A 22,097-nucleotide genomic window follows, 5' to 3' on the forward strand; every position below is an offset into this window, starting at 1 on the left:
GAGGTGGGAAAGTGCTGTACAGAGCTCTGCAAGGCCATGTTGGAAGAGGGACCAGTGGCCTCGCTGGTGAGGGACATCCACGATCCAGTGAGGGACCATCGCAGCATCGAGCCAGCAGATGACGAGTAGGTGAGAGGTGTGTGGAGTGGTCCCAGCTGAGCCAGGTGCCTGCAGGGCCTGGGTGGCTTTTTGCCGAGATCAGCATCTGTTGTGAAGTGGAGGAGGAGAGAGGGGTGCCTACTTGTCTGGGGTGTTGCTGTTCAGAAGTGTTTGCCACCAGGGGCCTACCGGAACAGCACTGTGTGGGAGGCATCGTCTCCAGCAGTTGTGAAGCCAGAGCCCACGCAGGCTGTGAGGAGGGAACCGGCTCCATGGCGGTGAGTGCCCGCTGAGCCCCCGAGCCCGGCCAGAGGCAGGAGAGCTTTGCAGAGTGGCAGGTGATTGGCTTGGCCTCTGTAGGGGCTGCCTAGAAGTCCATTGGAGGGCAATGAAAGTCGGCAATTGTTTCCTGCAATTGGGGGACTAGTAGAACAGTGCTGCTGGGTGAGGCTGGAGGGAGGAATACACAGGGTCTGGTGCAGTCAGCAGAGAAATCCCAGGAGGGCTCCAGGAGAAGCAGAAATTCTTATAAATGTGAGCACATGGACACAGATTATTGACCAGCCTATGGCTGTCCCCAAATAGTGGTTAGATGTCCTATGCCTCTCAGGCTGCGGTATGTGATGCCTGGTGTGCCCTGTGACACAGAAACTAATTGGATGACCAGCTGGACGCCCTTCCCCCAGATGGGAGCCTCACTTGATTTGGCGCTGGGAATGAGGAATACTGCTGTGTATATGTGGTTGGGGTCTGTCACGAAAGAGCTAGCCAGCAAGACCCACACCTTTTGCAGTGTTACTGGCTACGTGAGTGTGCGCTGCAGGGCGATTTTTGACTGAATTAAACATAACGTCGTGCCCGAGACTGGGGGCACTTGGGCATCAGTGGTGCAGACCGAAGGAGGGTCTGAGCGCAGTGCAAATACTGAATGGCAAAATGAAACAAGAAGCTGGTAGGCCTGCAGTTCACGCACAAAGAAGGGCAGGCACAGCACATTGGCACCATGGCTTTGCCCAGAACAGAAGGGAATGAAGTGGAGGCAGGGCCCGGTTAAAATATGAGCAATCCTGAGGACACCGTGACGCATCCCTCTGAATTGAGTCTAGTGTTAGCTGAAATGAAGAATGGGTTTGTGGCAATGAATACTAAACTAGATGGCATGGAGTACAAAATTGATAGAATGCAGGAGAGAATAGACAAGGAGAGTGGCAGCTTCCAAGAAGCTGAACATAGAGTGGGTGTGTATGGAAGATACAAGTAGCAAATTTACGGCAGCTATCCATGGTTTGCAGAAGGAGGTGAAAGAAATAAGAGCTAAAAATGAAGACCCTGAGACACGATCTAGACGTAATAACATCAGGGTGATGGGGATACCGGAATTGATACCAGCACGCAACATGGAACAGTTTATGGAGTCCTTCATCGGGGAGGTCTTATAGGATCCCCCGTTATCTCCCCAGTTTATCGTGGAGAGGGTGCATAGTATCTCAGGACAGGCACCAAGACCAGGTCAAAACCTGCGCCCGGTCATCGTAAGACTGCTAAACTATCGCAACAGGGACACCATCTTGCGGAGGGCACAGGAACTGGGAGAACTGTAGTAAAAGTAGGCTAGGGTGTCATTCTATCAGGATTTTACCCTGTCAGTGCAGAGGGCAAGGATTTACTCTTTGGCAGCAAAGCGCTTACTACGAGAAAAGGACATACAATATGCAATGCTGTATCCTTCCAAATTACGGGTTGTCCATGGCAATAAGACTTTTTTCTTTATAGACCCAGCTAAGGTGACTTCTTTTGTGATATCCTTACCTTCATCTTGAGGTGGATGGTCTCACAGGATGGCTGAGCATATTCAGGAATGATGGTAATAATGCAACTGAGGGCGGTGGTGCATTTATCTGCCATATCTGGAATTTTCGGGTCTGCTGCAGGAGTTCATCTATGATGTAATGAAAAGGTTCAATTGCTGTATATTTTAGCACAGTGGGTAATCCTCCTCCCAGAGGGGCGGTTGGATCTTTGAGGAAAGGGGATGTTAATTGGTTCTTTGGCAAATGGTTCATGTGTATCGCTATGCTTGATCTGAGTGCACAAGAAAACTATGCAGATGTGCCCCACTTGAGAGATGCTGTAGGAATGGTGATAGGGAAGCTGGCCGGGATCCCGGGCTCTAGGCGCAGCTTAAGGTGGTTCATGTGTATTGTAATGTCTATGTTCCAGGAGCGCACTGTGAATTGGAGTGCTAGGAGAAATGGTTAAGCAGCAGATGCCAGGGACTTGAGGACCTGATCAATGTACACTCCTTAGTTGGAATGTGAGGGGCCTTAATAATCATGCTAAAATGTGCAAGGTGGTGGCATATGGGGAGCGTCATCGGGCTAAGATCTTGTTTCTACAGGAAATACACTGGAAGTGGTGCTTAAAACAGGTGCTTAAATTACATTTGCAAGGTCTTGGGGAGACGCTGGGTTTTACACGTCCTTTTCTACTTACTCGCGGGGAGTGTCCATTGTTATACATAAATCGCTAGGATTTAAGCTTCAGGAGAGGGAGTGTGATCCATAGGGAAGGTTTGTTATAGTGTCTGGGCTGCTAGCTGGGAACCGGGTTACATTAGTTAATGTGTATGGGCCAAACATTGAAGACCCCCAATTTTATGAGGCCTTGTGGGCAAAATGTCTGAAGTATACAGCCACTCAATTGGTGGTTGCTGGAGATTTCAATATGTTGCTTAGTACGGAGTACAACAGATCCTCTGGGGGCACGAGGTTGGCGTCAGCAGTAGCTAGGGCAGTCTTGGGTGTTATGGCAGATCTGGGGTTGGTGGACCTCTGGAGGACAACGTACCCAGAGGAGAGGGTATATTCTTTTTACTCCTCCGTTCACGATTCAGGCTCTCGCATAGATTACATATTGACATGCCCGATGATGGCTCGTTGCAGTGAGTATTGTACAATGTATGCTCCCAAGGACATTGTCTGATCACTCCCCACTAGTGTGGCATTTCGGATTGGCTTGTTTATCGATTGTTCGGCCGCGCTGGAGATTTAAGGGTGAAGCCCTTCTAGATTTAGTGTATTGAAGTGAGGTCCAAGACATTAAATCATCCTTTTTCGCAATTAATGCAGCTTCAGTGACATCTGCTTGTACTCTCAAAGAGGCATTTAAGGTCAATCTGAGAGGCCGTTGTATCCCAATTGAGTGCAGGGTGTTAAAGGGGAATTCGTAGGAGATTGGGAGAGTTGGAAAGTGCTCTGCTGGCTCTGGAGGTCAGGAATGGAGACGAGTTCCCCCTGAATCCCTGGCAGAAGCCTGTACAACCTTAAATACATTTAGGGAAGAGGCAGATAGAGAAGTACGCTTTTTGGCGGTTCTGTAGTTGGCACGTAGATATGGAGGAGGTAGGTCGGCCTGGACGGTATCTGGTGAAAATGCTGAGTGGCGTTAGAGGACAGACTGATATACCTGCCAATCGCCGGGTCAAAGGCTCCATAGTTACGGACCCGGGGAACATACTGGCGGTATTTCGAGAATTCTATAGGAATTTGTATGGTAGACGACCTCCAGTGAGAGAGTTTTGTGGGGAATGCTAATTTGAAAAGGCTTCCAGACCAGGCAGTGGAAGCGTTGAGTGCTGCGATCACTGTGGACGATATTATGAAGGCTATTAGAGATCTGCCGGCAGCCAAGGCCCTGGGCTCGGATGGTGTTACCACTGAGTTCTTTAAGAAATTTGGCTCGAGGGTGGCAGAATACCTATTGCAGACTTGGTGTGAAAGTATTGAGGTGGGCTCCCTCCTTCCTACAATGCGTGAAGGGATAATAACTTTGATATGGAAACCCGATAAAGATCCCCTGGATTGTGCCTCATACAGGCCGATATCTCTTATCATTGTCGACACAAAACTATTTTCAAAAATACTAGCAGACAGGCTTTTACCGTTTATTTCCTCTATAATACATACGGATCGGCTGGTTTTATACCGGGTAGGCGTACGGCTCTCAATCTAAGAAGACTTTTTGGAGTGATAGCGCAGATTGATCTCTCGCGTGGGACTATTTGTATGCGGTTCTTGTAAAAATAAGCATTCCGCCTTACTTCATGTCATGTGTGAAGGTGTTGTATTCCGGGTTCACGCCAAGAATCTGGCTATTTGGTAGACACACTCCGAGGCCTTTGATCTTGGGAGAGGGACATGGCAGGGGTTTCCATTAACCCCACTTTTATTTGACATAGCAATGGAGCCTCTTGCTGTGCGCCTGAGGAAGCTACATATATATCGCGGGATAGCGATAGGGGGCACTCGTGAACTGATTTTGTTGTATGCGGATGATGCCATATTATATATTAGGGAACCTGGAGTAGTGATTATAAAGATAATTATCCTTCCTAAACCGTTGTATTTGTTCCTTAATATTCCAGTGTGGCTGGGCTCTCAATTCTTTAAGGAGTTAAAATCACTGATGGTTACACTGTGGTGGAGCCTGAAAAGACCGAGGATACAATGGGATACGTTAATGGGAACATGGGACCAGGGTGGGATTGGGCTACCGGACCTTGAGCTATATTACATAGCTGCACAAGTGTTGTTTGCGTCGTAGTGGCATCCCCATACTAGTTAAAGAGTTTGTTGCTGTCATTGAAGATAAATGACGTCAGTTCGACCCGGCAGCATGTACTGTCCATGAATGGAGAAGATTGCGTCAGAGATGGCTTTTCCCTACACCCCGGAGCTTGAGGTCTGGAGTGTCCAGTGTTTAGAGCCAACATGTGATGACAGATTCAGGGCTGAATGGTCGAGGTATGGGGTGCAAACATGGGCAGATTTATATCCTGAGGGGGTGTTTGTTTCCTGGGATCAAGTCTAGGCTAAATTGGGGGACACATTTAGGGTGGCGTTCCAGTACTACAGGCTATGGGAGGCTTTTATGGTATGGACGCAGGAGTTTCCAGGAGAGCCTCTTGCAGATCCCCTCTTAAAGTTCTTGGCGAATTCAGCAAACTCCAGAAGGGTTGTTGCTACAATATATGGTATGGTTTTAGGAAATGGCTTCAGCGAGAGGCCGGCTAGTAGATCGATATGGGAAGCAGATTTGGGGGAGGAGCTGCTGGATGCAAGATGGAAGTATATGTACTCATACACCAGGAAAGTGTCGATTAGCACCCAATTTAAACGTATACAGTTTAAAATTCTCCATCAGGCATATATGACCCCAGTTGTTGAGCGGAAGTTTGATAAGTCATGTGATGGGAAATGCTCCAGATGCAAGAGAGATGATGCTGATTTTATACACGTTTTGTGGAGCTACCCGCATTTAACAACTTTCTGGAGGCAGGTCACAGAATTAACGGGGACAATGATTGGATGGACAGTCCCGTTGGATATTCTCTATTGCTTGTTTGGATGATTGCCACTATCTCAAAGAGTGGGAGGAAGTTATTATCCATCTGTATGATATTGCCAAAACGATATATACTGATGCTTTGGGCAAGCCCAGTGGCACCAACACTGTTGAAATGGTTAAAAGATCTTGTGTGGTGCTGTGATGTCGAACAAGAGTTCTGCAGATTGCAATCTTTAGGCTCTTGGCCTATGGACATCTGGGATCTAGTGTGTTCCATGTTAATTTTGAGGGAGGCCAAGAGTAGGGAGCCGGCTTGGAGTGGGGAGGTTGTGGGATATGATTATGCAATGCAATTGTGAAGTAATACTGTACCCCACGCTATTTCATCACCTTAGTGATGGAGAACTGTAAGAGGGATTGATGACTTTTTGTCTGCCATGTAAGATATTTCATAAGGTGGATGGCATGTCACTTTGTATTGCCAAGTAAAATGTGCTCACTGTATGTTGTTGTAAACGTAAACCTCGTTTATAGATAACGTTTTTAAAAAAAAAAAACATCGGAGGACAGCAATATTTTCCATAAACCTTTTTGGACTCTCTTAAAGCATCTGTAACAACCTCACACACTGAAGCCTACACAGCTTTGTTACACACTCCTGCAATGTAAGGCACAGGAGCAGTGAGAAAAGGAGGAGATAATATAGTGGAGACGAGGTTTGTGGGATGACCCAGAAGGCAAATATGACCTTAGTGAAGAGACTACTTCATGGCATGAACATGTTTTTGCCAAACATTGCCCAATGTAAACCTACTCACTCAGGAAAGCAGTGGTGGCTGGTGAATTTTTAATTGGAGGGGCGGAAATATTTGCCATAAATATGCAAGAGTGACTGCGCATAGTGATGAAGCCCGAACCAACCAAGGAGGGTTTGGAGGGATTCACCCCGTTTGCCCCCACAAACATTTTTTAAATAATGGATTCAAATAATGCATTATACAGCACCCTTTCTGTGAAAAATTCGACAATAAGCACAAGTTTGTAATCAGTTTGCCAACTCGTGAAAAATCCCAATAGATGCAAGTCACAGAGGTGCGCAGGAGCATTTTCGAACTCATTTTCATGACGCCTTTTCCCACAACATAAAACAGTCTATTATGTTCATGCTGGCTGTACCCATGCATGCAGGCTGCACCAACATAGGCCAAGTATTATCATACAAGAACGACCAGCCAGTTAAAAGATGGCATGCCACAGAAAGTAAGTATATCCAGACCAATGAACCAGTGTAGAGAAGTTCAGCCTTGTAAACACACTTCTGTTTGCTTTTACTCTTGATGCACAATGTAAAAATGCAATGCCATAATAAGTAAGAATATATGGCCAGACATGCGCCACCAATTTAGGCTAGTCTTGCCACTTAATAACACATTTTTACTATTCTTGATGCACAGTAAAGAAAGTGCCATGCACAGGAATATATGAATAATTAATTGTGTCAGGAAGCACAGTAATGCTCTGTATGAAAAATGTGCTACAGAATGATTATTTCATATAGTGTAAATACAATTTCTGGTGCTCATGGGCAAGAGCTCTGGCTATGGAGGGTCCTCATGAATTAATTTCTATGTGTCCCATTATAGATACTGTGGATCCCAATGACAAACTGCCTCGGATTAAACCTTCCCTTAAGTCAAACCATATTCATGAATAGAATCTAATGTTTTCATTATACACAAAAATCAATTTTATTATGTTCATATCAAGCATACATATAGTACATAAAATCAGTTAAATTAAAGCAAATCCAATGTTCAATATATACATACAATTCAGGGTTAATTGTTCCATATTTCAATTTTGTCTTCATATGAGAGTTATGAGTGAATGTGTTGCAATTTTTCCAACTCACAAATATTCCTCAACATGTTTTAGCCATTTTATGTCATTCAAGAGATTCACAAAGCTGTCTTCCTAGAAAATAAGCACAGAACACTATTACTAACTACTTAACTGCAATCACCTTCCATCATTAATCTTTAGCAAATTGAGAAAAGTAAGTAAATACTAACCTCCACTTCAATATGTGTTACTCCTCGACCCAATGTTTTTCAAAGCTCTCTAAAAATAAGATATTCCTAAAAGATATAATATAATGACTCTCTCTCTTCAAAATGATTTTAATACAACACCCTTTAGGTGTGAATACATTATTTCATTGCCCTTACCCATTCATTCATGACCACATTCTTTTAAGCTTGTTGGGGATCACTAGTATGTAGTGTCGCCTGTGGGAAAGTATTCATTTACAATTTGCGCTTGGGGGATTACCTTTGTATTTTTACAATAACAGACCTTCAGTGTTTACACATTTTCATATTCACTACATCTCATCAGTGGTTACAGACGCTCATCAAATCTGTAGTAGGAATATTTTGCCAGACTGGCACCACCAATGTAGGCCAGTCTTGCCATGTAAAACCACTTGTCATGTTTGTGTTACCCTTGATGCACAATTTTAAAAATGCCATCTCACGGTAAGAAAGTATCAGCCGACTAGTGACACCAAAGCAGTCCAGGTTAGCCACTTAATAACACGTATTATGTTTGCCTTACCCTTAATGCACAGTAAAGAATATGTTCTACCCATCAAGTGTAAAGCAAATGATATGATATGGCATGTTATAATGCAAATAAGAATGTCATGGCCCAGCAGCAGTACACGTATAAGGAGACTGGCACACATCGTTCGATTTCGACAAGAACATCATTTCAGGAGTTTTTGGAGGGCAGAAGTATCGGCTTCCTGAGACAGGAAAAAAATCTCCTAACTTTCAGGAAAAACATAAAGACTGCACTATTTAGTTAATTGCCTCGTACACTCCAATTCTTGGCCTCGTCTGTCCTGTCCTCTTTTGTTGCCCTTGTGTTCAGGTGTGCCCTGAGGCCTGGGGCTGTTCGGCGCGTTATAAATATAAAATAAAAAAGCGGTCTCCATAAAAATAATCCCATCATAAAGAGGAATACAGGAGTTGACTTCACCCATTTTCTTGTTGCAAAGAAAAACAAGAAGAATGAGCCCTGCGTTCTACAAACAAGTTTGCCAAAGTGCAGAAGTTAAACTTGTCAACATTAAATGAGGTAAATCCATTACTCAAGAAGGGGCATTAAGTGGAAACCCTAGGCAGGACATTTTCATAATTGCATATTTCCATGTTCCCAAAAAACAGGAAATACTTGGGTTTCAAGGTGGGCAATTCTCATTCCCAGTTCAAAGTTCTTCTTTTTGGGCTAACATTGGCACGACCTGTATTCATAACGGTACTTCAGTGGGAGCCACACATGTCAGATGACGGGTGTGGTAAGACCTCAGAAGCAGGAGACGGAACGTGGTGTATTAATACAAAATAAAGGCCTAACTCTAGCTGGCACTTTTGGGATTCCCCTACCTAGGAAACTATCTTGGATGCACTTCGTCGGAATGGCTATATAACTAACAAACCTGTCCTCTGTCCAAAAACTACCGATCTGACCCTATCACACGTAAAAAGGAAACAACTAAATAGTTCTTGTTACTAGAAGGAGGACTGCCTCCTTCTAGTAACAAGAGTCTTTTTGTGGAGGCTGTTACAGTTCAAGTACAGAAAGGCGACCAGGAGAATGCCTCCCTTCTTCTGGTACCAGTCTCTTCCCAAGTTCAACCAACACTTTTGATCAGCATTTGCAACTCTTGCCACAATTTCTCCCAGGGATGTTGAGAGTCCTTTCTTGTCCCCCTGTGACATGTGTCAGCCACTTTATAGACATCACTGGGACAAGTGTGATTACTCATGATGCACAACTCACATTTCCTCGAGTAGTTCTGGTGGGAGTACTGGGATGAGGGAGATCACTCCTGATGCACACTTCAAAGTCTTTCCTTCCAGTAGCTTTGATGGGACTGCTGGGACGAGGGAGATTACTCCCGGTTCACAAGTCTCAACCTTCTCCTCCAGTAGTTTTGGTGGGACAACTGGGTCAAGGGAGATTACTCCCAATGCAGCCTTCTACACTCAACCCCTCAACCTTACCGGGTCTCTTGGGGCCCATTATCTTATCATGGAAGCAACCCCATCTCCGGTTCTTCCTGGGGTGTTGGTAGCGGTTGTTGCCTTTTATTGCTCTTTGCCACTTTGCCCTGCTTCCACAGGGCCTGAGAGCTGTCGGTCTCTACGTTGTTGTGGGACCACCAGGTCCACCTCGCTGAGGTCACGCCACTGTCAGTTTCTCCACCTTCTTGGGTCTGCTCCACCGACTGCTTCTCCTGCACCTGCTGCTGTGACTTCTACTCTTGCCAGGTTTGAACATTCCTGGGTTTCCAGCTTCTTTGTTGGACTCTCTCTGATTAAAGTTCTTTGTCAGTTTTTATACCTGATAGCGGACTGCTCCTCATCAAACTATCAAGGTTTGTCTTTTGTTTCCATGGAGCGATCTTTGTCTTGTCGGGGCTTCTTCGCCTCAGTACATTGATGAGAGGCTATGGTAATCTTTCTGTCTCTTGGGGCCTTCTCATTTCAGTATTTGTGGAAGTGCTAGTTCTACAATATTGTACCTTCGTGTAATAGGTAGTAGTGTGGGGATGTGGTGAGGATCTTGGGGTGTGAGAGGAAAGGGGACCAGGGAGGTGAGGCATGGAATAAACATCCCTAACCCCGAGAGGGGAGTCACCCCGGAAAGTCCTCCTGCATGTTACCACCCACAGGGGATTATTCTTTAGCTGGTGCACTACCCTAGCCTTACATGGAAGGGCCTCTCATTTGTCACACATGGCATTCATGTGTACCCATATCTCGAAAATTGGCTGGTAATGGGGAATAGTACCAAACAGTGTTGTCAAAAAACACAGAACACAATAATGCTGCACAAATAGGGCTTCTCAATTGGCGTCTTCCAATCAAGCATTTAGCCATCACAGATAAAGAAGTTCCCAATTGCAGACAAAGATGCAAAGAAAAGTTTTGTTTATCCCTGTCACAAAAGGTATCATATTTATCAGGCCATATTTCCCCTTTGTCAGCCGGTTATTTCTATCACAGTGAGAGAAGGTTTATGCAGCTAATGGGAATTATGTATTTATCCTATATACCGCATGCACGACTATATATATGGTTTCACTATAGGAATGGCTCCTCGCACAAGCAACAGGGGGCTGGGAGGATCTAGTGGTTGTAATGTAAAAGGCTGCCAACACTCTGCAGTGGTTTAACAAGGAAAATATGTTCAGCAGACAAACTTTATCTAGTCCCCAATTTCAGGTGACCATCAAATGGAATGCACAGGAGAAGCATTTACACATCCCTGTATTGGAACTTATGGCAGTACACAAGCACTGCTCTGCTTCCAGACATTAATAATACAGGTAGTGTCCTCATACAAACATAAACCTCACAGGCATGCTTTACATAAACAGGGGGGAACACACTGGCAATTACTATCCCGGTTTGCCCAACAGATTTGACACAGGTGCGTCACAAGAATTATTTAGCTTCAGTGTCAACATGTCCCCATGGTGGAGAATTGTCTGGCAGACAACCTCAGTTGGCAAGTGCAGCAGTATTCCGAATGAGAACTGAGCACAAAGGCAGTCAAACTTATTTTCAGCAAATGGGGGCACATGTAGTACAAACCTTTTCCAACAAGTGTAAATGCAAAATGCCAAAGCTTTGCATCCAGGTACTCGGGAACAGGGTTACTGGGCAATGTAATATTGATGACAGGCTCAGGAATATATGCTTATACTTTTCTACTGTCACCCTGGATACAAAGCATAGTACAAACATTATTAAAGGATAGTTTGAACGTAATACTAATTGCCCAAACTTGGGCATGACCAGTATGGTACCCCCACCAGCTCTGGATGTTGGTGAAAACTTCTACCAAGCTTCACCCAGCACACAACCTGCTCCCTGCAACACCTGCAGATTTCGCATCCAGTGCCAAAATGTGTGAACTTGGCAGCTTGGCTCCTGAAGTCATAGAGTTCGGACACTTGCACCTGTTTCAAAGATGTATGGAGATCCTCTGAGGCCTGCATGCCAAATATGAAAACATGCTACTTCACCAAGGAGAAAAGGTTAGTTACTTGCTATGGGAAACACCCTGTAAAACCACATATTTGACAGCCAAATATGTGGTTCCATATTTGCTTTAGCTTCTGAAATAGTGTTTATTCCATCAAAGATACATTTGGCAACTTTGGCTGTACCGACCACAGATCAACATAATGTTCCTTGGTGGAAAGTTCCAGTCATGAAGGCCTTCAAGGAGGTAGTTTAAACACATCTCCTAGCAAGTAGCTTACTCTGCCCTACACAAGATCTCAATAAAACACCTAACATGTAAGTAAGCTTTCTTAGTAGCAATCGCCTCTATATGTCATCGAAGCAAACTAAAGGCTCTGTCAGTATACAAACCGTCAGGGGCCATACTCAAAGAGAAGGTGGTTTTTAGAACTCAACCTTACTTCTCACTGAAATGTATTTCAAAATTTCAGGTAAATCGGTGGAACTGCGTCTGCTTTGTAAAATCACAGACAATTGCTAAAAAGTCTACTTACCGTAGATGTATGTTGAGTTGTCATGTTTTACATGGTGTGAGAAACCTGAGGGTATCCTCGCTCCTACTCTCCCTAGATCCTCTTCTCAGAGGGCCAGGGAAAGGCCATTGTTTTGGGATCCTGGCCCAGGGGTTGGCGAAGGGAGACAGGATCACCTGGGTGGAGGGTCCTTTGGGATTGGGAGTGGGGTACCCACAGGCGAAACATGATATCCCCATTTCCCTATTGAAAACCAACCTAACCCTCCACCAGCCTTTATAGGCTACTGTAAAACATCTCCCCTTAAGATGCGACTCGGAGTAGTGAAACACCAGTAACTCATTTCACCACTTAAGTACTGGGATGAGGAAGATGCCTGCAGAGTATTGTGAAGGTCAGGCATGTCCCTCTACCTACAGTCAGGCAAGTCTAATTGCGAGCTCAGACCTGCAACCTGTCAAGTGGTTGCAGGGTAAAGAGGAGACCAGAAGAGCAACAGGAAGATGACCAACAGGGAGACCTGTATGGGAGAGACCAGCTGGGGACCCTGCTAGTGAGCAGACAGCCGTGGGTGGACCTGAGAGGAAGCTAGAGTGCCGGTAGATGACCCGGAAGACCTGTCAAGCCCTGGGTGAGTTGGGCCACTTGACTTCCACAGGTGTGGGAGCCTCTGTTGTCAGAAAAGAGCAGAGTTACAGACAAGGGAGAGAGAAGAAAGGGCTCCCCCCCCACACATCCGCAGAAGGGAAGCAGAGCTGCTGGCGAGCGGGGCTCACAGTACCGGCAAGCCAGCTGGTGAAGCAGAAGTGAAGCAATGTAGCTGCCAGAAAGGAATGCAGAGGACCGGTGAGTGCAGGGGAATGTCACTCAAAGCCGAGGCGCTCCTGTCAGTGGAAAGTACCATATGAAGCAAATTGAATTCCGAATTAAATAATATGCACAGATTGAAATAAACCCGAAGCCACCGGTTAAATAAGAATGAAGGGCGCAAAGTCAAATCATGCATATTAAATACTGAACTGAATACATATTTAATATCAAACTGAATTGAAACTTTTGTGGGTAAAGCTACGAGCTGATGAAAGTTAAAAGTGAAAGTGTCCATTTGAAAACAAACCTACGAAATATGAGCGCAAGCGTGAAAGAGCATGACAGAAAGGTGGGGAATAAATAAGATCGCCATAAAGTGAACTTTATGAATGAATACAGTGCGGCAAGGCCAAAGACTGGCATACAATCTGTGACACGTTGTGGCAAACCCAAAAGGCAAACCAGGAGAGTGTGAACTTCCACATAAGCCAAAAGGCCGACAAGGAGAAGCTAAGTGGATGTGGACCTGTACACGGGCAAATACAGAAGAACCTGTGTGGGCTGAAGAGCCTCGAGTTCTTGGTTGCGCTGCTGTGGGTGGACTGTGTGGTTTGACAACTGTGCCTAGACCAGGGAGCCCTCAATTGTCAAAGACATTGTGAAGCCAAGAAGGAGCACTTTAGGTGAACTGTTAATGCAATCCAGGAGTGTCAAGTTGACCTGGAGTTGTGTTGAACATTGAAAGACTGAAACCAAGTATAAGTTGATACGTTGGACACTTAGGGAAGGAAACTCTGAGGCTTGATGAACTGCAATGCTGTCTTGAGGATGGAGCCCGCAAGACCCTTTTGTGTGTAACTGTGTTGCCTTGAACTTGGGGAAGGGAACCCAAAGGATTTGTGGAACTGTTTGAACTTGGGAAAGGTAATCTTGAGACCTTTGTGGAACTTTCTAGAACTTGGGGAAGGGGAGCTGAAAAGGAAGCTAAGAGCTGGAAGAAGCTTGGAACGTTGTTTTGTCACCATTTCTTATTGTTTACCTTGACCTTTGAGGGCAGAGGGAGGCAGGCTATCTCAGGGGCAACGCGTTTGTCTTGGAAGACAAAGGTTTGAATCCTGATCCCACGCTTAGAAACCACTCCTCGTATTAAGAGCGTTATAAAAAACAATTGTTATTATTATAAGTATAGGTTTTGGACACAGACAGATTTTTAAGTTGAACTTTCTGACTTAGACTTTCCTTAGTTTCGTTCAGGTACGGAGATCCCACCTTAGCATAAGTCAAGTTAGATCTTCAACCATCCTGACATTTAAATTAATAAACCATTTTATTTTGAAATTTTAATCTGTTGTCTGTGCCTTGCTTCATGATGCCTTCACAATGGACAGTACTAAAGGAACAAGGACAAGCCAATTCTTAGTTTCATACATACCAGACAAAGAGTGACGCCCCATAAACATACCTAGTATTGCTAGATGGATTGTGGGTTTCATGAAAGAATGTTATGCTTTGTCACAAAATCCTTTGCTAGCCACACCACCTGATCGCTCTACACGGGGGACAATATAAGGTAACACCATTGAGCTCATTGCTTTTTTTAAAGAATCACTGCTGTATAGACGCACATACAAGAAGACATTTACTGGGAGGCGCTGTCGGACGCCAATGAAAATGGTCGCCTGAAAGAGTAGCTGCACCGAGTAAAACATATCCTGCTGAATATCCTGTGTATCCAGAGAACGTTCATTAGAGTGCCATGGAGGGAGAGTAAGCTGAGGTGCTGGAGTATTGATAGAGTCCCTTGGGGTGTAAAACTAACCAGCGGGTACTGAGTAAACCTGTGGCAAAGAACCGGCAAGCTACCCAAGTGTGAAGGGTGCGGAAGGCCTGCTGCCTCTCCCCCTACCTGCGACGTGTCTGCTGTCACCTGGTACGAGCAGGGAAGGCGAGTGTGACCAGGAGAGGAGCCGCGGGTGCAGAAGTGAAGGACAGCGGAGCTGCAGTAAGGGTGCCGGAACACACTGATTGAATGCAAAGATTGAACACAGTCACCTGGAGCGGGCCGCTAGCTCAGAGTCTGCGGAAGACCCTGAGTCTCTGTGGGTGGCGGAGCGGGTGGGCGTCCCCTCCCCAGCAGCCGTCGTGTGCGCTGTGTGCAAGCGGCTGGCCGGGTTGAGGGTGCACCCCCCCCCCGCTCTCGCTCTTTAAGTACGATCCCGAAGGTACGTGGGTGAGGCAGAGACCTGGAGACACACGAGTCAAGCTGGCTGGAAGCCCTAGTTAACAACCCGAGGCTGACACTACAGGCGGGAGCCTGGGCAGTGCAATAGGAGGTGGTGCAACTCGCCCCACGGTGCACTGACACCGCCCCCCTCCCTAGACAATCCACTGATTGAAAACAAAGAACTCCCACAGAGGGAGGCGCCAAGAATGGGGTAGGGAGCCCCACGATTTACCTCAGCTGGTGATAAACCCACTGTGATGACAAGTCTGTGGGACAACATACGCGAAAGGTACCGAGTGGCACCACAGTGACCTACTGTGCCATAAACCAATACCTTCAGGAACCATTGACTGTAAAAAGTGCGGCCAAATGGAGTCCCCAACACAAGTTGAACGTATCACACCAGAGACCAGCTTGGGGGAAGAGGCCAAGTGTACACACAACCCACGCTCAGCATGCCCAGAGGCAATAAAGCACACAGAAAGGGACCCATGCATGCTTTCACAAACGCCCCCACGAGGGACCAGAATGCAAGAGCATCACGTGCAGTCACACCGGAGCAGTGCGGTCCCAGAAGTGAATCGCCAGTTCCCTATATGGTGGCACTACAGGCAGGATTTGCCGCAGTTAATACTAAACTGGATGAAATAGAGGAAGCACTATCTCATCCATTAAAGCGGACCTCCACCACGTGAATGCACGTGTACTGGAAACAGAGAACCGGATAAGCACCGTTTAGGACACAGTGATAAACCACGGCAAGGATATAGAGACAATCAAAAGGAATCTGAAATTAGCCCAAATATAGTGCGAGGATTTAGAATCTAGGTCCCGCCATAACAATATAAGGGTGGTCGGACTGACATAAAAACAAATTAAAGTCCCAATGGAGGTGTATGTGGAAGAAGTAATCCGGGCAGTCCTCCCGGACGCACAGCTATCGCAGAAGTTCCTGGTTGAAAGAGCCCATTGAGCTCTGACACCCCTCCAAAACCAGGTGCACCTCCACGCACGGTCATTGCCCGCCTCCTCAATTACCGCGCCAGGGATATGATCCTACGCCTGTCCCGAGAGAAGGGTACCCTGACATATGACTCCACCGGGATACATATCTACCCTGACTTTTCAAACGGGATGCAAGCGGCTCGGCGAAATTTCGACCAAGTCAAGAGAGCACTCAGGGCACGATCTATCCCATATGCGATGAAGTTCCCTGCCAAACTACGGCTGCAATATGCTGGGAAAATGCATTTTTTATTTTGTCACTGGACGAGGCAATGGGGTACATCGAGCAAAATATGCCCCAACCTACAAAGGACAAGGACCAAGTTCCCGGACCAAACAAATGAAAATACACTGGGAACTCGAGAATACAAAATGGGTTAATACGCATGGATACACGAAGCTACAGGTGCAGCGGCTCATAAAGCGGTCTGGTTGGCACACGGAAAAAGGCCGAATAGCCGTACAGAGCCGCCCTCTATTTCAAAGGTTGAAGTTAAATGAGGGGTATACACTGTCCAGTTGGGGGGATGGCGAGGGTGGGGGGCGGGTTAGGAGTTGGGCCAGTTGCCCATGGTTGAGGAGGATGAGACATTTTAGAATATAAAGATCAGAATTATACAGGCTGATATGGTAATTGGAGGTAAACAGCAGTGGAAATGGAAAGGTATATATAAAAATACTGATGTGTGTGGCGCACGCAACATGGCACTTCAAGAGTTGTCTGAGAAGCTGCGACATACCCATGACACCAACATTAAGGCTACCGGAAATGCAAGACATTAGGCTGCTCACCCGGAATGTACAGGGGCTGGCACACCCAATAAAAGCAAGGAAGATACTTGCGTATGCAACTCGACATAAGATCAACGTACTATTACTGCAAGAGACGCATGCATTAAGTAGGTTACAGATGAATTTGCATGAAATTTGGGCCCCACAAAATTAGCTACAAACTACTCCTCAATGGCGAGAGAAGTCCTGACAATTGTACACAAAAGGGTTAACTTTCAGATGTCCAAAACATTTACAGATGAAGATGGACGTTATGTGATAATATGGGGGCGTCATTACAACAGAGACATCATACTGGTCAACACGTACAGCCCTAACATAGATAGCCCAGAGTTCTATCTCTGGATAGTGGAATTAATATCGCCTCTGGGGACAGTAGCCGTGATATGGGGAGGGGGCCTCAACTTAATTCTAGATCCCGAGCTGGACCGATCGAGGGGGATCCACAGGCTGTACACTAAAGCAGCACTTACACTGAAGCAAGCTATGGCTTCATTACCTCTGGCAGACATATGGAGAGACCTGCACCCCCTTGAGAGGGATTACACATTCTAGTCGAGGGTACACAGATCTGGCTCACATATTGACTATTGGCTATGCTCCCCCGAGCTGATAGCAGAGGTGGAACAGAGCTCGATCCTCCCACGTACGTTGTCGGACCACTCCCCGGTCCTCCTTAGGTTGACACCAAGAGATACGGAGCGCACCACCCGATCTTGGCATATGCCCCTGAACTATTGAAGGATGAATCAGTGATCGAACCACTCAGAATTGAAATAGAGGATTTTTTTGCATGCAAGTCAGGCACAGTGCTGACCCAGAGTCTAGTTTGGGAAACATTCAAAGTGTGGCTGAGAGGCCAGCTTGACTCGGGGACAGCCTATGGAGCCCTAAGAGAAATCAGGAAGGAATTGGGCCAGACTGAATGTGAACTAAGGGCCCTTGAGATACTGCAACCAGCAAGCACAGGCAAAACTCACATGCAAATAATACAAGAAAAAATTGAAAAATTTAAGACACTGGCAGAGAAAGAGCTGTACTATATAACGCAACCTGCGAGGGTGAGGAAATATGGAGAGGGAAACAAGGCAAATAAGACAATGGCAACCCTTATCAGATCAGAACAGGGATTGAGACATATTACCAGCATTCGTGACTCAATAGGGATAGTGCAGACAACCCCAAAAACGATCAACGAAGAGTTAAAAAAATGTTATGCCAAATTGTATACAAATGCGGATACAGTGACACCAGAAAATCTCCAAACCTACATGGATACATTCCCAGTGCCCAAATTGGGCGAAACAGAAAGGTCATTACTGGAAATCCAATTGACGGCTGAGGAGATTGAACAAGCCATCTCTGATCTGCATGCCGGCAAAGCCCCTGGATCGGACGGCATCCCGCTTGACCCATACAAGGTATACAAATCGGAGATGGCCCTGAAATTGCTGGAGATCTGGGAAGAGGTGCTCGAGAGGGGAGTGTTACCGAGTACCATGAGAGAGGCGATAACAGTTCTATTGAAACCCCATAAACCTCCCAAAGACCCATCATCCTATCGTCCACTGTCACTGATCAACTCGGACGCAAACATGTACGCTAAGGCAATAGCAAAAAGTTTGATCCTGCACATGAACAATCTAATCCACACGGACCAGACGGGATTCGTCCCGACCCGATCAACTTCACTGAATTTACAGAGATTCTTTGCGATCACTTCACAACTGGACCTGAACGCTAAAGCAGTGGCAATCACGCTAGATGCCGAAAAAGCATTTGACTCTGTATCATGGAATTATATGTATGCAATGTTGGGCAAGTTGGGGTTTGGGCCAATGTTTATGAGCTATATCCGCCTGCTTTACAAGAACCCGGTAGCAAGGGTAAGGACTAACAACACTCTATCGTCTTTAAGTTAGGTAGGGGTACCCGGCAAGGTTGCCCACTGTCCCCCCCTCATATTTGTGCTTACGATAGAGGGCATGGCCGCCAAGGTCAGACATGAACACACGTGGAGGAGCATCCGTATTAGAGGGGTTCCCCAGCTACTACCACTATATGCAGATGACACAATGGTGTATGTCAGGTGTCCAGAACACATCTACCCCCGATAATGCAAGAGATAAACACATTTTCCATGTACTCTGGCTACAAAATTAACCAGTCGAAGTTAGAGATTATTCCGCTGACGCCGACTACAGGGCAATCTCCAGCTATATCAGATTTTAAATGGTCCCCTACAACAGCACGTTAGCAGGGAATAATAATGGCTACTGACAGACAGTCCCTATACACTAACAATTACAAACCATATCTTCAACTCCTGGAACACAAACTAGCTGTTTGGGGAAAACTGCCAATATCTATATATGGACAAATTGCCCTGCTCAAAATGGTGGTAGTGCCCAAGTTGCTGTATATGTTCAGCGGAATCCCAATATGGCAGGCCAGAGATTTATTCCAGAGGCTACAGAGACTGGCGATTACCTTTGTATGGGGTGGGAAATCGGTTAGATTTAAATGGCCCAGCATGTGCGAAAGATATGAAACGGGAGGACTGGCAGCCCCAGACTTCATATTATATTTTCACGTAGCACAAGCACACTTTGCAAAGTACTTGGGGGACACTGCAGGAAACCATGCACACGTGCGGGCCGAGAAATTTGCGGTAGCCCCAGTTAACATTCAAGCAATGCCATTCACGAAGAAAAGAGGTAACCTTGGGGAAGTAGATCCTGTCACTTCCACAGCGCGTGCCTTTTTAGCACTGTTTACAAGGGTGGGATGCACGATCCCGTACTGGTCGTTTACCCCTCTGTGGCACTATCCAGACTTAGAACCCACATTTGACACTGCCCTGCAACGTAAATGGGACCGGGACAAAGAAATGAGGATAGGAGACTTATACCCGGAGGGCAGGTTTGCAACACTCGCACCTGTACATAATAAAGTGGGATCAGGCCTAGTTACTACATTACAATACTATCGCATGAAAGCAGCCTGCAAAAAGAAATGGCCATCATTTCCCGAGACCCCCCCGATACATGATTTCCTGTCTGCGGTTATGTCGCAGGAAGGTTTTACAGGAACAGTATCCAGACTATTCAAAGCTGTCCAAGAACACACCCGATCAGGGATAACCATGAAGCAAGAATGGGAGAGAGATCTGGGCATCATCATAGAAGATACCCAATGGGCAAGATATTGCCAGTACACCAAAGCCATCTTGATTAACTCTAACTTTAGGTTAATTCAATTTAAAATACTAAATCACCTACATATAACTCCAAAGAAGATCTCTAGGTTCGACCCTACAATTCAAGTAGCCTGCCCCAAATGTGCTGCCCCCACTGCAAATTCAATGCATATGTATTGGGAATGTCCCCGCATAAAGGCATTCTGGGAGGACGTAGCTGGAAACATTAGTGAAATTGCAGGGAAACATATTCCGGCTGTCCCACATTAATACCTCCTGGGCGATATAGGGAAGGCTTCAATTAAAATTTGGAGGTTTGTTGCTATAGCAGGGGCAGTTGCCAAGAGAAATATACTACAGTTGTGGAAATCCAAAGCAGCCCCTACTGAGAAGGCATGGCTACAAGATTTACTATATATTCAGGGTACTGAAGAACATTATGTCAGAAGTGTCATGCCTACCAATAGACTGAAAGACATCTGGGCTCAGTTACGAGCCTACCTTAAGGACAGACAAGAATGCAGGTCTGAGGAATCCTCATAATTGTTTGAAAATCCTGAATCACGTAAGATGTGTATAATGTAAAGTCCTGTTCGTTATTGATATGTTCCTACTGAGACCAATCCAAATGGTTATGTGAAATGTGTTACACCGATCAGCAAAAAATAAAGGTTTTATAAAAAAAAGACATTTACTGGTGGGTCAAGCATACGGCATAATTGCTTTTCGGTGTTCCCACTGTATACTCACCGCCAAAATAATATCACTCTTCACTTACCTATAGCATGCAACTCTAAACCGATTGACAAGCCCCAGAAGACCAATGTTAATTACCCAGTAGTAATCGTGGTGCTTGTATCTGTTTAGAATGACATGCATCCATACAACCTCCCAGGTAGATTCATAGAAAACAAAGGAGAGTGTTGATAACGTATAACATGATGAAGCCTGGCCAACCTGCAACATATAGGGAAAACAAATAATCGAAGAGCATAGTCATCAAAGGGCAATACGGTACTTGCACACATAGGTTGGGATAGGATGACAGGAATGCCTTGGTTAATGCCTACTTTTACCTTGGAAGTAAACAACTTGTAATACTCTGGATCGACCACGTTTACGGGCGACTGTGCACAGCCTGCGATTCTAAACAGATAGAAGTGCCAAAAAGATACTTACTGGGTAAGTAATGTTTGTCATATAAATGAGGCTATACAAGTTATACCCATCAATATTAATAACATTTGTTGTTTGAAGAAAGAAATCGCCTGGAGCCTGATGGGGTGAAGTGGTGTTACTCACATCAGGTATAGCACAGAACATTGGTACTAGAGGTTAGGCCCTAGCAGTATCATAAAGGAGCCACATGGCATGGATTTAAACAGAACACGCTCTCCTTTTGGTGAGCTATGGGTCATTTGGAGCAAACTGAGCAACATTGAGAGGATACAATAGATTAGTTTGTTAAAGAGCTTGTTGCTGAAGTATTTTGTGGAGTACCTTTTCATTCCCTCTGCCCCCACAACACCCATTAAGCCTGGGTATTTGTGCGGTAGTCAATATAAAGTAAGTAGGATGTAACATGATTAGTCCATTAAAACACAGTGAACTAGAAGTCACATACCAGAATGCATAAGAGGTACAAAAGAAATAAATATATTTGGTACAAAATTGGTTGTTGTACAGAAGAGCTAATGATACTCGATGAGTGATGGTAACCGTTTTTCTTTGTTTTTATAAGAAATATGTGAAATGAAACAGATAAGACATGCCACTGATATTAGGGTGATGGGAGAGGCAGGGAAGGCAAACAATGAATGTCTGATCATTTTGTCACCCATTAGAATTTACAAAAAGGGAAAGCTTTGTACATGCTTTAGAATAAAATTTGACCAAAATGCAATGGCTTTTTAACACAGAGGCATTAACCACTTGGCTTTCTTGTGGCTAGGATTGTAGTATTTGCTTTTATTTCTCAGTATAACATGGGTGGGCCCAACAGTTTTTGCTCTGATGTATGAAATTGTCTGCCATATTTTGCTTCATTT

At 45.4% G+C, this 22,097-nt stretch overlaps 1 protein-coding gene across 3 annotated transcripts in view; it reads left to right on the plus strand.

The window, feature by feature from the left end:
• Nucleotides 1–22,097, plus strand: part of NBEAL1 (neurobeachin like 1) — a 2,018,929-nt gene that overhangs the window by 1,949,385 nt on the left and 47,447 nt on the right. The window lies entirely within an intron of this gene.

Source organism: Ambystoma mexicanum, chromosome 9, assembly GCF_040938575.1.
Source record: "Ambystoma mexicanum isolate Mex_15411 chromosome 9, UKY_AmexF1_1, whole genome shotgun sequence".
Lineage (NCBI taxonomy): Eukaryota > Metazoa > Chordata > Amphibia > Caudata > Ambystomatidae > Ambystoma > Ambystoma mexicanum.